Here is an 11,773-nt window from a genome sequence, read left to right as displayed (position 1 = left end):
CTGGTGGTCGCTTGGCTCCCTGGTCCTTACAGATGGGCTCTTCGGTGGAGCCTGTAGACCCCTGGAGCAAGCCAGCATGGACAGAAAGGCAGAAGAGAAGAGGCAGAAGGGAGGGCAGAAATGAAAACAGCTCAGCCCTCTGCCTGCTGTTGCATTTTGGTCGCCTTCCAGAATAAACACTGGAAGAAGCAGCTTCCAGAACACATCCAGAAACATCTGGCTGAAGAAAAGAAGAAAGCAGAGCTGGCGGAAAAGGAAAAAAGGAAACAGCGAACTGTACCAGTGACCAAAGCCAAGGCTAAGACAAAAATGAAGACGGAGAAGAGCCAGGTACTTTAAATTCCTGCAGAAAAGGGGCCATTTCTCCTCCAAGGGGGCTGAGATTGTAAGGTACTTCTTCCACCCAAGTCATCATAGCAGCATTGCTGCAGCGGAGCTGGGTGGGTAACTGCTACCTTTCCTGAGCAAGAGGGCAGGGAGCTGTGGTGAAACCCTGGTGACACTTGGGCGTCACCTCAAGGGCATGCTGAGGTCCTTGTGGTTTTGCCTGTCCTGCCGGGGTCTCTCCAGAAGTGGTCTGCGGTCTGCATGCTGGGAAGCGGCACCCTCCGGGTGCAGGGCTGTTGTATGAGAGTCTCTTCCTGTGCAGAAATCCAGCTCCTCTGAGCAACCCTCAGTCAGCCCCCTGACTAGCGTGGAGATGGAGGAGTTCACCAGCCCTGACCTCCTGGAGATAATGATGAAGGATTGCGAAGAGACTGTAGAAGAGCACCTCACTGTCCACAAGGATGACACTGTCCCCCCTAAGCGGTAAGAGCACGCTGGCTCCAGGCAAGGCCTGGGGCAATGGGGTGGTGGTGAGCCACCGGTGGTGGGTCAAGGAAGCCAACCCCTGAGCCACAGGGCCGCACAGAGCACTTGGGGACTTCTCCAACCACAGGAACGAGCTGGGTTAGAGCCTGATGGCAGGGGCCACGGCAGGGGCCACAGCAGGTGCTTGAAACTTCTCCTGCCTTGAAGGAGCTGTGGGGCCAAGTGAGCCCATGTATGTGTGGGGCTGGGTGTGGGAAGAGGCAGGAGGGTCACAGCTGAAGGCTCAGAAAGACTTTGTCTTTGCTGTTGTAGGAGCCTTTCCCCACGGACACACCAGACTCTGTTGGAGGTGGTGACATGCATCCTGGCGAAGGTCACCCGCGAGCGCAGGAGACAGAGGGATGACCAGAGGGATCTGCAGGACAAGCTCAGGTGGTAAGTCTTTCCAGACACGGGCAGTGCTTCCTATCTGACAGTGCCCTTCCTCCGGCTCCTCGCAGCACCAGGGGAGGAAGAGAAGCACTTCTTCTGGCACCGGCCTCTCAGCAGAGCTGCCTCCTGCAGCCCTGGCAGGTGCCCAGCTTGGGAGCCCTGGCTGGAGAGCCATCTCCCTGTGCTCATACCTCCTCCTCCCGCCGTGTGTCTGCAGTGAGCTGGCAGTGCTGCGGTGGCGTCGTTTGGGGAAAGAGGCACACAGTGGCCAACAACTGGAGGAAGCTGGACCACAACCTGCACCCCCCACTGGACCAGAGAAGAAGAGGGAAGAACTGGTATGTGGCATGGGCTCCTGAAGGGACTGGAGTGTCATATCTTCCTGGAGAAAAGCACAGTTCTTCGGATGTCATGTCTTGGAAGACCCCATACAGTGTGCTTAGCTGAAGGCTGAAGCACTTCTCCCTAGGCTTTCTCGAGAAGCAGCAGGTTGTTTTGTCGATTTAGAAGACAGCCTTCAGTTCTGTCATGTCCAGAAACACCCAAAGACTTGATTTGGTGGTGTTTGTAATGGCAACAGCACTGCTAGGCTTGTCTGGGACAGCAGGCAGCTGGGTTGCTTTCAGCCCCATGGCCACTTGGCTCAGGGGTAATTGCAGAAAGGCGCTGCAGCATGGCCTGTGAGGACTGCGAGCAAAGCAGGGCTGACAGAGAGGCTGAAAAGAAGGGAGAGCGAAAATTGCCCCAGCCCTCCACTGGGGAGACTAACGCTTTCTGCTGCTGCATTGCTGTTGCCCTGCAAGCACAGCCTCGCTTGTGCACAGAGGAGGAAAGAAACAGGCTCTGGGACTCCTTGCGCAGGAAGTGCCTGCAGCAGTCAAGGGGAAAAGTGGCATCCCTGAAGGCTTGGGAAGAAGAGCAAAAGCAATGGGAGACCCAGGGACTGCAGGCAGTGAAAAACAATTAGGAACAGAGCATTCCCCTCCCTCTGGGGAGCCATGGTGGGAAGGTCGCTAAGCCCTAGGAGCGTAGGGGCTGACTGTCCTATGTGGAGCTGTACCAGCTCAAGGCCCCTTCCTGGCTCCCTGGCGACATCTCCTGTGCTCACCCGTGTGCAAGGCTCCTGCATTTGTGGCACTCCAGAGTAGTGGGGAGAGGACAGAAAAGAGCCATCCGTGGAGGATGAGGAGAGCCCAAATGACAAGCCAAGCCTTTGCCTTTCAGAGTCCTCATCTCTGAAAAGATGAGTGTGTGCCAGCTTCAGGCCAGACCTGTGCCAGCTGGTGGCTGGTGACCCAGCTGTGGACAAGGGAGGCAAATCCCAGAGCCACAGGTCAGGACACGGACAGCATCCTCTTCTTTCTCATGCCACAGGAATGGCACAGGTTGGTCCCCGAAGGCAGATGCTTCTCTGCAGCCCCAAGCACAGCTGGCACTGAATGGGACTGTGGGGATGGGGGCAACTCAGAGAGAGGAGAGGCAGGAGGGTCTCATTCAAGATGTGGGTCTTTGTCCTTACTATGGTAGGAGCCTTTCCGCGTGGAGCCACTGGGCTCTGCAGGGAGCAGCCACCCACCTCCTGGGAAGAGGGACGAACCCATGGCTGTGATGCTGAGGAGCAGTCCCCCAGGTAAGGATCTCCAGACGTGTGCTGTTCGACCCTGCCCAGCAGTGCCCTTCCTTCCTTTGACACCCCGCAGCCCCGGGCAAAGACAGCCCTCATGGCACAGAGAGCAGTGGGCTGGCATTGCATTACAGGCACCACGGGCCTGCTCTCTGTAGACAGAATCAGATCCCACTTGTAGTGTTGCTCTGCACTTCTCTGTGCATACAAGACTGCAGAACTTTATTCAACTCCTCAGCTCCCAGGAGCAGATCTAGTCTGCATCTGCAAGTGCCAGAAGAGCCTCTTGGATGCCAAGGCTGCCGAGAGAGACATCCAGCAAGAGCCTCCTCCACCACGATGAGTGCCTGTGCTGGCCAGTCAGGCTGTTAACATCACCACTTCTGTCATTTCAATAAAGCCCCATCTGCAAAGCGCTGTGTCTGACCCTGTGGGCTTTTCCTCGGTGGCTGTGAAATGTGCCCTCAGGTGCGCTTTGGTGGGGCAAGGAGAGGCCACTGCAGGAAAGAGGGCTGGAGCTTCAGGCCTGCCCCAGGGGCAGCCCTCTCCCAGGACTTTGCTGTACCAGCTGGGCTGCAGCCCTGCTCCCTGTGGCTGACGCACCTCTGGGTCCCTAGCTTGGGCCTTGCCATGGCTGCACAGCCCTGCTGAGGAGGGGCTTTTGCCCGGGGGCTCACACAGCCAGAGCACTACAGGACACCCAGGCCAGCGCTGCCACAGGCACCCAGAGCTGTGCAGGCACCACCGTGCCTGTGGAGAGGGAAGCTACGGGTGGCAGCTTTTCAGTTGGGTGGCTTGACTCTGCCAAAGTGCTGCTCAGGCTCCTTAGCCTTTTCTGTAACACCTCTTGGTTAGGAGGGTGGAGTGGAGGTGATGGGGACACCTCGGAAAACTCTGGCCAGGAGCCAGCCCTCCAGTTGAAGGAGAGAGAGCTGAGAGCAGGAGAGCAGGGCAACGATCTCTGGTGGGCTGAGGTGAGCCTCAAGGCAGAGCCCCACTGGTTGATCCCTGTGGCCCCAGGGTCAGGGTCTTTGTGTGTGGATGAAGATGGTGGGCTGTATCCCCGCAAGCCCTGCCAGCCTTTCCCACCACGCACCGGGTCCTGTGGCAAGTGAAGTTAAGGCCTTACTTCAACAAAGCACGGCTGAGCCGCTCCACCCTCACTGCCCAGGAGCTGCTCCCAGCAGTGCGTGTACTTGTCCTTCCAGCTGCATCTGGAGCATCCCACCACCTGCCACACTGACACCTCAGGCTTACTCCTAGGGCATGGCTTTGGACAGTGTCCAGCCAGAGCTCTGTTGCCTTCTGCAAACTGCAGGGAAACAGCCTCACACTGCTGCTACAAGTCCTAGGGACAGGCAGAGCTGACTAAATACTTCTACTCTAGGTGGGGAAAGTCACAGAGACAGGAAAAAGCTTCGTGGGGCAGGACTGCTGCAAGTGCAGAAGATAAACTCCTCTCTCCTGTGAGAGGGGTGGTTTGCTTCCATTTTCTTTCTTTTTTCAAGGATACAGGGACAAGGATTCTAGGACACAAACATCCTTCCAGTCAATATGTGTGGCAGAGGCTTCTACCAGGGGAAGGCTTTGTGTTGCACCACCCTCACAAAGGAGGATGGATGTGTGTAGGGGGGGCGGGAATTGGGATCTCTGCAAGGGGAAACCGCTCTTCCTATTTCTCCTGAAGAGGCCAGTTCCCTCTTTACCAGCCAGGTGCGCTTTGAAATATCAGAGCCTTTGCTGTGCTCTGCCCCCAGTCTTGTACATTGTGCCAATACATACAAATGCATACATTAGTGGGCGGATTTTGTGGATCTTGAAGAGTGTAGTTTTGGTTTTTTTGCACCTTATGATGTATGTATACTGTCCTGGTCTGGCAGGGATAGGGTTAATTCTCCCTAGGATATAGCAGGGACACAGGTATGCCATCCCATATGAGCCATGCAGAGGGGGTAGCTGGAGCTAGCTGGGGAAGGGGAGGGACAGGAAGTCGTGGGGGGAGAAGGCGGGGGAGCGGCGGAAGGAAGTCTCCTCTGGGGAAGCAGATCCGTCAGGTATGCCCCAGGTGTGGTTGGCAAGTGGTGGTATCAATCGTGGTTGTATATTCCTCTGTCAGTGGTGGTGTTGTTTCTTGTTCCCTTTGCTGTTCTGTTAAATTACCTTTGTCTCAACCCACGAGTTTGCATTTTTCTTCTGATTCTCCCCTCATGGCCGTGGTGGCTGTGGGGGCTCCAGTCTGAGCAAGCAGCTGCCACTTGGTCCTTTGTTGCCGCCTGAGGCCAAACCGTGACAGTCCTTTTTGGCACCCAACATGGGGCACACGGAGGGTTGAGATAATGACAGATCTGACCAAAGCGTGTTCTATGTATTCCCCATGATGATATTTATCACCTCTGGGAGAGGGATCAAGGATTATAATTTTACTGTCCTGTGCAAAAATGAAGACGGAGAAGAGCCAGGTACTTTAAATTCCTGCAGAAAAGGGGCCATTTCTCCTCCAAGGGGGCTGAGATTGTAAGGTACTTCTTCCACCCAAGTCATCATAGCAGCATTGCTGCAGCGGAGCTGGGTGGGTAACTGCTACCTTTCCTGAGCAAGAGGGCAGGGAGCTGTGGTGAAACCCTGGTGACACTTGGGCGTCACCTCAAGGGCATGCTGAGGTCCTTGTGGTTTTGCCTGTCCTGCCGGGGTCTCTCCAGAAGTGGTCTGCGGTCTGCATGCTGGGAAGCGGCACCCTCCGGGTGCAGGGCTGTTGTATGAGAGTCTCTTCCTGTGCAGAAATCCAGCTCCTCTGAGCAACCCTCAGTCAGCCCCCTGACTAGCGTGGAGATGGAGGAGTTCACCAGCCCTGACCTCCTGGAGATAATGATGAAGGATTGCGAAGAGACTGTAGAAGAGCACCTCACTGTCCACAAGGATGACACTGTCCCCCCTAAGCGGTAAGAGCACGCTGGCTCCAGGCAAGGCCTGGGGCAATGGGGTGGTGGTGAGCCACCGGTGGTGGGTCAAGGAAGCCAACCCCTGAGCCACAGGGCCGCACAGAGCACTTGGGGACTTCTCCAACCACAGGAACGAGCTGGGTTAGAGCCTGATGGCAGGGGCCACGGCAGGGGCCACAGCAGGTGCTTGAAACTTCTCCTGCCTTGAAGGAGCTGTGGGGCCAAGTGAGCCCATGTATGTGTGGGGCTGGGTGTGGGAAGAGGCAGGAGGGTCACAGCTGAAGGCTCAGAAAGACTTTGTCTTTGCTGTTGTAGGAGCCTTTCCCCACGGACACACCAGACTCTGTTGGAGGTGGTGACATGCATCCTGGCGAAGGTCACCCGCGAGCGCAGGAGACAGAGGGATGACCAGAGGGATCTGCAGGACAAGCTCAGGTGGTAAGTCTTTCCAGACACGGGCAGTGCTTCCTATCTGACAGTGCCCTTCCTCCGGCTCCTCGCAGCACCAGGGGAGGAAGAGAAGCACTTCTTCTGGCACCGGCCTCTCAGCAGAGCTGCCTCCTGCAGCCCTGGCAGGTGCCCAGCTTGGGAGCCCTGGCTGGAGAGCCATCTCCCTGTGCTCATACCTCCTCCTCCCGCCGTGTGTCTGCAGTGAGCTGGCAGTGCTGCGGTGGCGTCGTTTGGGGAAAGAGGCACACAGTGGCCAACAACTGGAGGAAGCTGGACCACAACCTGCACCCCCCACTGGACCAGAGAAGAAGAGGGAAGAACTGGTATGTGGCATGGGCTCCTGAAGGGACTGGAGTGTCATATCTTCCTGGAGAAAAGCACAGTTCTTCGGATGTCATGTCTTGGAAGACCCCATACAGTGTGCTTAGCTGAAGGCTGAAGCACTTCTCCCTAGGCTTTCTCGAGAAGCAGCAGGTTGTTTTGTCGATTTAGAAGACAGCCTTCAGTTCTGTCATGTCCAGAAACACCCAAAGACTTGATTTGGTGGTGTTTGTAATGGCAACAGCACTGCTAGGCTTGTCTGGGACAGCAGGCAGCTGGGTTGCTTTCAGCCCCATGGCCACTTGGCTCAGGGGTAATTGCAGAAAGGCGCTGCAGCATGGCCTGTGAGGACTGCGAGCAAAGCAGGGCTGACAGAGAGGCTGAAAAGAAGGGAGAGCGAAAATTGCCCCAGCCCTCCACTGGGGAGACTAACGCTTTCTGCTGCTGCATTGCTGTTGCCCTGCAAGCACAGCCTCGCTTGTGCACAGAGGAGGAAAGAAACAGGCTCTGGGACTCCTTGCGCAGGAAGTGCCTGCAGCAGTCAAGGGGAAAAGTGGCATCCCTGAAGGCTTGGGAAGAAGAGCAAAAGCAATGGGAGACCCAGGGACTGCAGGCAGTGAAAAACAATTAGGAACAGAGCATTCCCCTCCCTCTGGGGAGCCATGGTGGGAAGGTCGCTAAGCCCTAGGAGCGTAGGGGCTGACTGTCCTATGTGGAGCTGTACCAGCTCAAGGCCCCTTCCTGGCTCCCTGGCGACATCTCCTGTGCTCACCCGTGTGCAAGGCTCCTGCATTTGTGGCACTCCAGAGTAGTGGGGAGAGGACAGAAAAGAGCCATCCGTGGAGGATGAGGAGAGCCCAAATGACAAGCCAAGCCTTTGCCTTTCAGAGTCCTCATCTCTGAAAAGATGAGTGTGTGCCAGCTTCAGGCCAGACCTGTGCCAGCTGGTGGCTGGTGACCCAGCTGTGGACAAGGGAGGCAAATCCCAGAGCCACAGGTCAGGACACGGACAGCATCCTCTTCTTTCTCATGCCACAGGAATGGCACAGGTTGGTCCCCGAAGGCAGATGCTTCTCTGCAGCCCCAAGCACAGCTGGCACTGAATGGGACTGTGGGGATGGGGGCAACTCAGAGAGAGGAGAGGCAGGAGGGTCTCATTCAAGATGTGGGTCTTTGTCCTTACTATGGTAGGAGCCTTTCCGCGTGGAGCCACTGGGCTCTGCAGGGAGCAGCCACCCACCTCCTGGGAAGAGGGACGAACCCATGGCTGTGATGCTGAGGAGCAGTCCCCCAGGTAAGGATCTCCAGACGTGTGCTGTTCGACCCTGCCCAGCAGTGCCCTTCCTTCCTTTGACACCCCGCAGCCCCGGGCAAAGACAGCCCTCATGGCACAGAGAGCAGTGGGCTGGCATTGCATTACAGGCACCACGGGCCTGCTCTCTGTAGACAGAATCAGATCCCACTTGTAGTGTTGCTCTGCACTTCTCTGTGCATACAAGACTGCAGAACTTTATTCAACTCCTCAGCTCCCAGGAGCAGATCTAGTCTGCATCTGCAAGTGCCAGAAGAGCCTCTTGGATGCCAAGGCTGCCGAGAGAGACATCCAGCAAGAGCCTCCTCCACCACGATGAGTGCCTGTGCTGGCCAGTCAGGCTGTTAACATCACCACTTCTGTCATTTCAATAAAGCCCCATCTGCAAAGCGCTGTGTCTGACCCTGTGGGCTTTTCCTCGGTGGCTGTGAAATGTGCCCTCAGGTGCGCTTTGGTGGGGCAAGGAGAGGCCACTGCAGGAAAGAGGGCTGGAGCTTCAGGCCTGCCCCAGGGGCAGCCCTCTCCCAGGACTTTGCTGTACCAGCTGGGCTGCAGCCCTGCTCCCTGTGGCTGACGCACCTCTGGGTCCCTAGCTTGGGCCTTGCCATGGCTGCACAGCCCTGCTGAGGAGGGGCTTTTGCCCGGGGGCTCACACAGCCAGAGCACTACAGGACACCCAGGCCAGCGCTGCCACAGGCACCCAGAGCTGTGCAGGCACCACCGTGCCTGTGGAGAGGGAAGCTACGGGTGGCAGCTTTTCAGTTGGGTGGCTTGACTCTGCCAAAGTGCTGCTCAGGCTCCTTAGCCTTTTCTGTAACACCTCTTGGTTAGGAGGGTGGAGTGGAGGTGATGGGGACACCTCGGAAAACTCTGGCCAGGAGCCAGCCCTCCAGTTGAAGGAGAGAGAGCTGAGAGCAGGAGAGCAGGGCAACGATCTCTGGTGGGCTGAGGTGAGCCTCAAGGCAGAGCCCCACTGGTTGATCCCTGTGGCCCCAGGGTCAGGGTCTTTGTGTGTGGATGAAGATGGTGGGCTGTATCCCCGCAAGCCCTGCCAGCCTTTCCCACCACGCACCGGGTCCTGTGGCAAGTGAAGTTAAGGCCTTACTTCAACAAAGCACGGCTGAGCCGCTCCACCCTCACTGCCCAGGAGCTGCTCCCAGCAGTGCGTGTACTTGTCCTTCCAGCTGCATCTGGAGCATCCCACCACCTGCCACACTGACACCTCAGGCTTACTCCTAGGGCATGGCTTTGGACAGTGTCCAGCCAGAGCTCTGTTGCCTTCTGCAAACTGCAGGGAAACAGCCTCACACTGCTGCTACAAGTCCTAGGGACAGGCAGAGCTGACTAAATACTTCTACTCTAGGTGGGGAAAGTCACAGAGACAGGAAAAAGCTTCGTGGGGCAGGACTGCTGCAAGTGCAGAAGATAAACTCCTCTCTCCTGTGAGAGGGGTGGTTTGCTTCCATTTTCTTTCTTTTTTCAAGGATACAGGGACAAGGATTCTAGGACACAAACATCCTTCCAGTCAATATGTGTGGCAGAGGCTTCTACCAGGGGAAGGCTTTGTGTTGCACCACCCTCACAAAGGAGGATGGATGTGTGTAGGGGGGGCGGGAATTGGGATCTCTGCAAGGGGAAACCGCTCTTCCTATTTCTCCTGAAGAGGCCAGTTCCCTCTTTACCAGCCAGGTGCGCTTTGAAATATCAGAGCCTTTGCTGTGCTCTGCCCCCAGTCTTGTACATTGTGCCAATACATACAAATGCATACATTAGTGGGCGGATTTTGTGGATCTTGAAGAGTGTAGTTTTGGTTTTTTTGCACCTTATGATGTATGTATACTGTCCTGGTCTGGCAGGGATAGGGTTAATTCTCCCTAGGATATAGCAGGGACACAGGTATGCCATCCCATATGAGCCATGCAGAGGGGGTAGCTGGAGCTAGCTGGGGAAGGGGAGGGACAGGAAGTCGTGGGGGGAGAAGGCGGGGGAGCGGCGGAAGGAAGTCTCCTCTGGGGAAGCAGATCCGTCAGGTATGCCCCAGGTGTGGTTGGCAAGTGGTGGTATCAATCGTGGTTGTATATTCCTCTGTCAGTGGTGGTGTTGTTTCTTGTTCCCTTTGCTGTTCTGTTAAATTACCTTTGTCTCAACCCACGAGTTTGCATTTTTCTTCTGATTCTCCCCTCATGGCCGTGGTGGCTGTGGGGGCTCCAGTCTGAGCAAGCAGCTGCCACTTGGTCCTTTGTTGCCGCCTGAGGCCAAACCGTGACAGTCCTTTTTGGCACCCAACATGGGGCACACGGAGGGTTGAGATAATGACAGATCTGACCAAAGCGTGTTCTATGTATTCCCCATGATGATATTTATCACCTCTGGGAGAGGGATCAAGGATTATAATTTTACTGTCCTGTGTGATATCAACCAACTTATGATATGATAGCGTCACTGTTCAGATGGTTATGTTGGAGTGTTTATTCGGCACTGCTTTCCTGCCCATATCTCGGAGAATTATTAATAATTTATTAATAATTTATTAATAAACACACTGAGTCTATGGGGGAAGCAGGGGCGGATACTTTCCCCAGCTCTTTGATCTCCCTTTTCTCTTTCGTGCCAGGTATGCCAGTTTTTGAGAATTTTGAATACCCTTGGGACATGCAAACCAGCTTGGTCCTATTGCTAGGTCTCCTGAATGTGTTTCAGTTTTTGTTTAGGGTTAAGCAACTGTTTAAGACTACTGCCCAGAGATCTGCCCCAAGGCTGGAGAGTCAGGGTGGCATGGCATGTGGGAGACATGGGCAGGTATCTAGAGAGTTTTTCACCTCCAATGGTCTGGGATTTCACCACCAAACAATTACAGGACCCTGCTAAAGTGATAGAATATTTGAAAGGAAAATGCTATGGCTACTACAGAGAGGCACAGCTCACTGCATTGTGCTGGGCCCTGGCCAGTATCTACCAAGCATTGCTCAATGTTGCACAGCATCCTCAGGGGAAAGAGATGGAAACCAGGCCAACAGGCAGTGTGGCTACTGCCACTCCTGTGACAGACACTGCAGTTACTCCAACCCCTGCAGCAGGCGCTGTGGCTACTCCAACCCCAGTGGCAGGCACTGTGGTTACTCCAAGCCCAGTGACAGGCACTGCAAGTGAACCAGAAAACCAACCCCTGCCTGTATCAGTTGTCCCTACCCAGAAGAATAAATACACCAAGAAATCAGTTCGCTCAGGAGGGATGACAATGATCCAGGGTCATCACAAGAACAAGAGGAAGAGGTGGAACCAGAGATAATCACTCAGTCCCTGTCCCTGAGTGAGCTGCAGGACATGCGAAAAGATTTCAGCTGACTTCCAGGTGAGCACATTGTCACCTGGCTGCTCCGGTGCTGGGATAATGGAGCCAGTAGTTTGGAATTCGAGGGTAGGGAAGCCAGGCAGCTGGGATCTCTGTCTAGAGAAGGGGGCATTGACAAGGCAATTGGGAAAAAGACACAAGCCCTCAGCCTCTGGAGGCGGCTTCTGTCAGGCATGAGGGAAAGGTACCCCTTCAGTGAAGATGTTGTATGTCATCTGAGCAAGTGGACCACCATGGAAAGAGGTATCCAGTACCTGAGAGAATTAACCATGCAGGAGATGATTTATTATGACCTGGACAATGCACAGTTACCCACAGATCCTGATGAGAACCAATGCACAAGGTCCATGTGGCAGAAGTTTGTACAGAGCACCCCATCATCATATGCCAACTCATTGGCAGTGTTGGAAAGGTGAATGGAAAGGTGAAGAGGAACCAATAGTGGATGAGGTGGCTGCCTGACTTCGGCAATATGAAGAAAGTCTCTCTTCTCCCCTCATCTCAGCTGTGGAGAAACTGTCCCGGAAGGT

At 55.2% G+C, this 11,773-nt stretch overlaps 2 long non-coding RNA genes across 2 annotated transcripts; both read left to right on the top strand.

Annotated features, from left to right (window-relative positions):
- The first annotated feature begins 741 nt into the window (after positions 1-741).
- Positions 742-1,719, top strand: LOC106898473. The gene is made up of 3 exons (XR_001413932.1): positions 742-810; positions 1,126-1,248; positions 1,463-1,719. It is a non-coding gene; the product is annotated as an uncharacterized LOC106898473 (long non-coding RNA).
- A 4,020-nt stretch (positions 1,720-5,739) lies between these two features.
- On the top strand, positions 5,740-6,717 carry LOC106898472. The gene is made up of 3 exons (XR_001413931.1): positions 5,740-5,808; positions 6,124-6,246; positions 6,461-6,717. It is a non-coding gene; the product is annotated as an uncharacterized LOC106898472 (long non-coding RNA).
- Positions 6,718-11,773: the final 5,056 nt, after the last annotated feature.

This window comes from Calidris pugnax, unplaced genomic scaffold (genome assembly GCF_001431845.1).
Source record: "Calidris pugnax isolate Ruff unplaced genomic scaffold, ASM143184v1 scaffold461, whole genome shotgun sequence".
NCBI classification, from domain to species: Eukaryota; Metazoa; Chordata; class Aves; order Charadriiformes; family Scolopacidae; genus Calidris; species Calidris pugnax.
The sequence above is the reverse complement of the archived record's forward strand: the minus strand, read 5'-3'. Positions and strand labels throughout refer to the sequence as shown.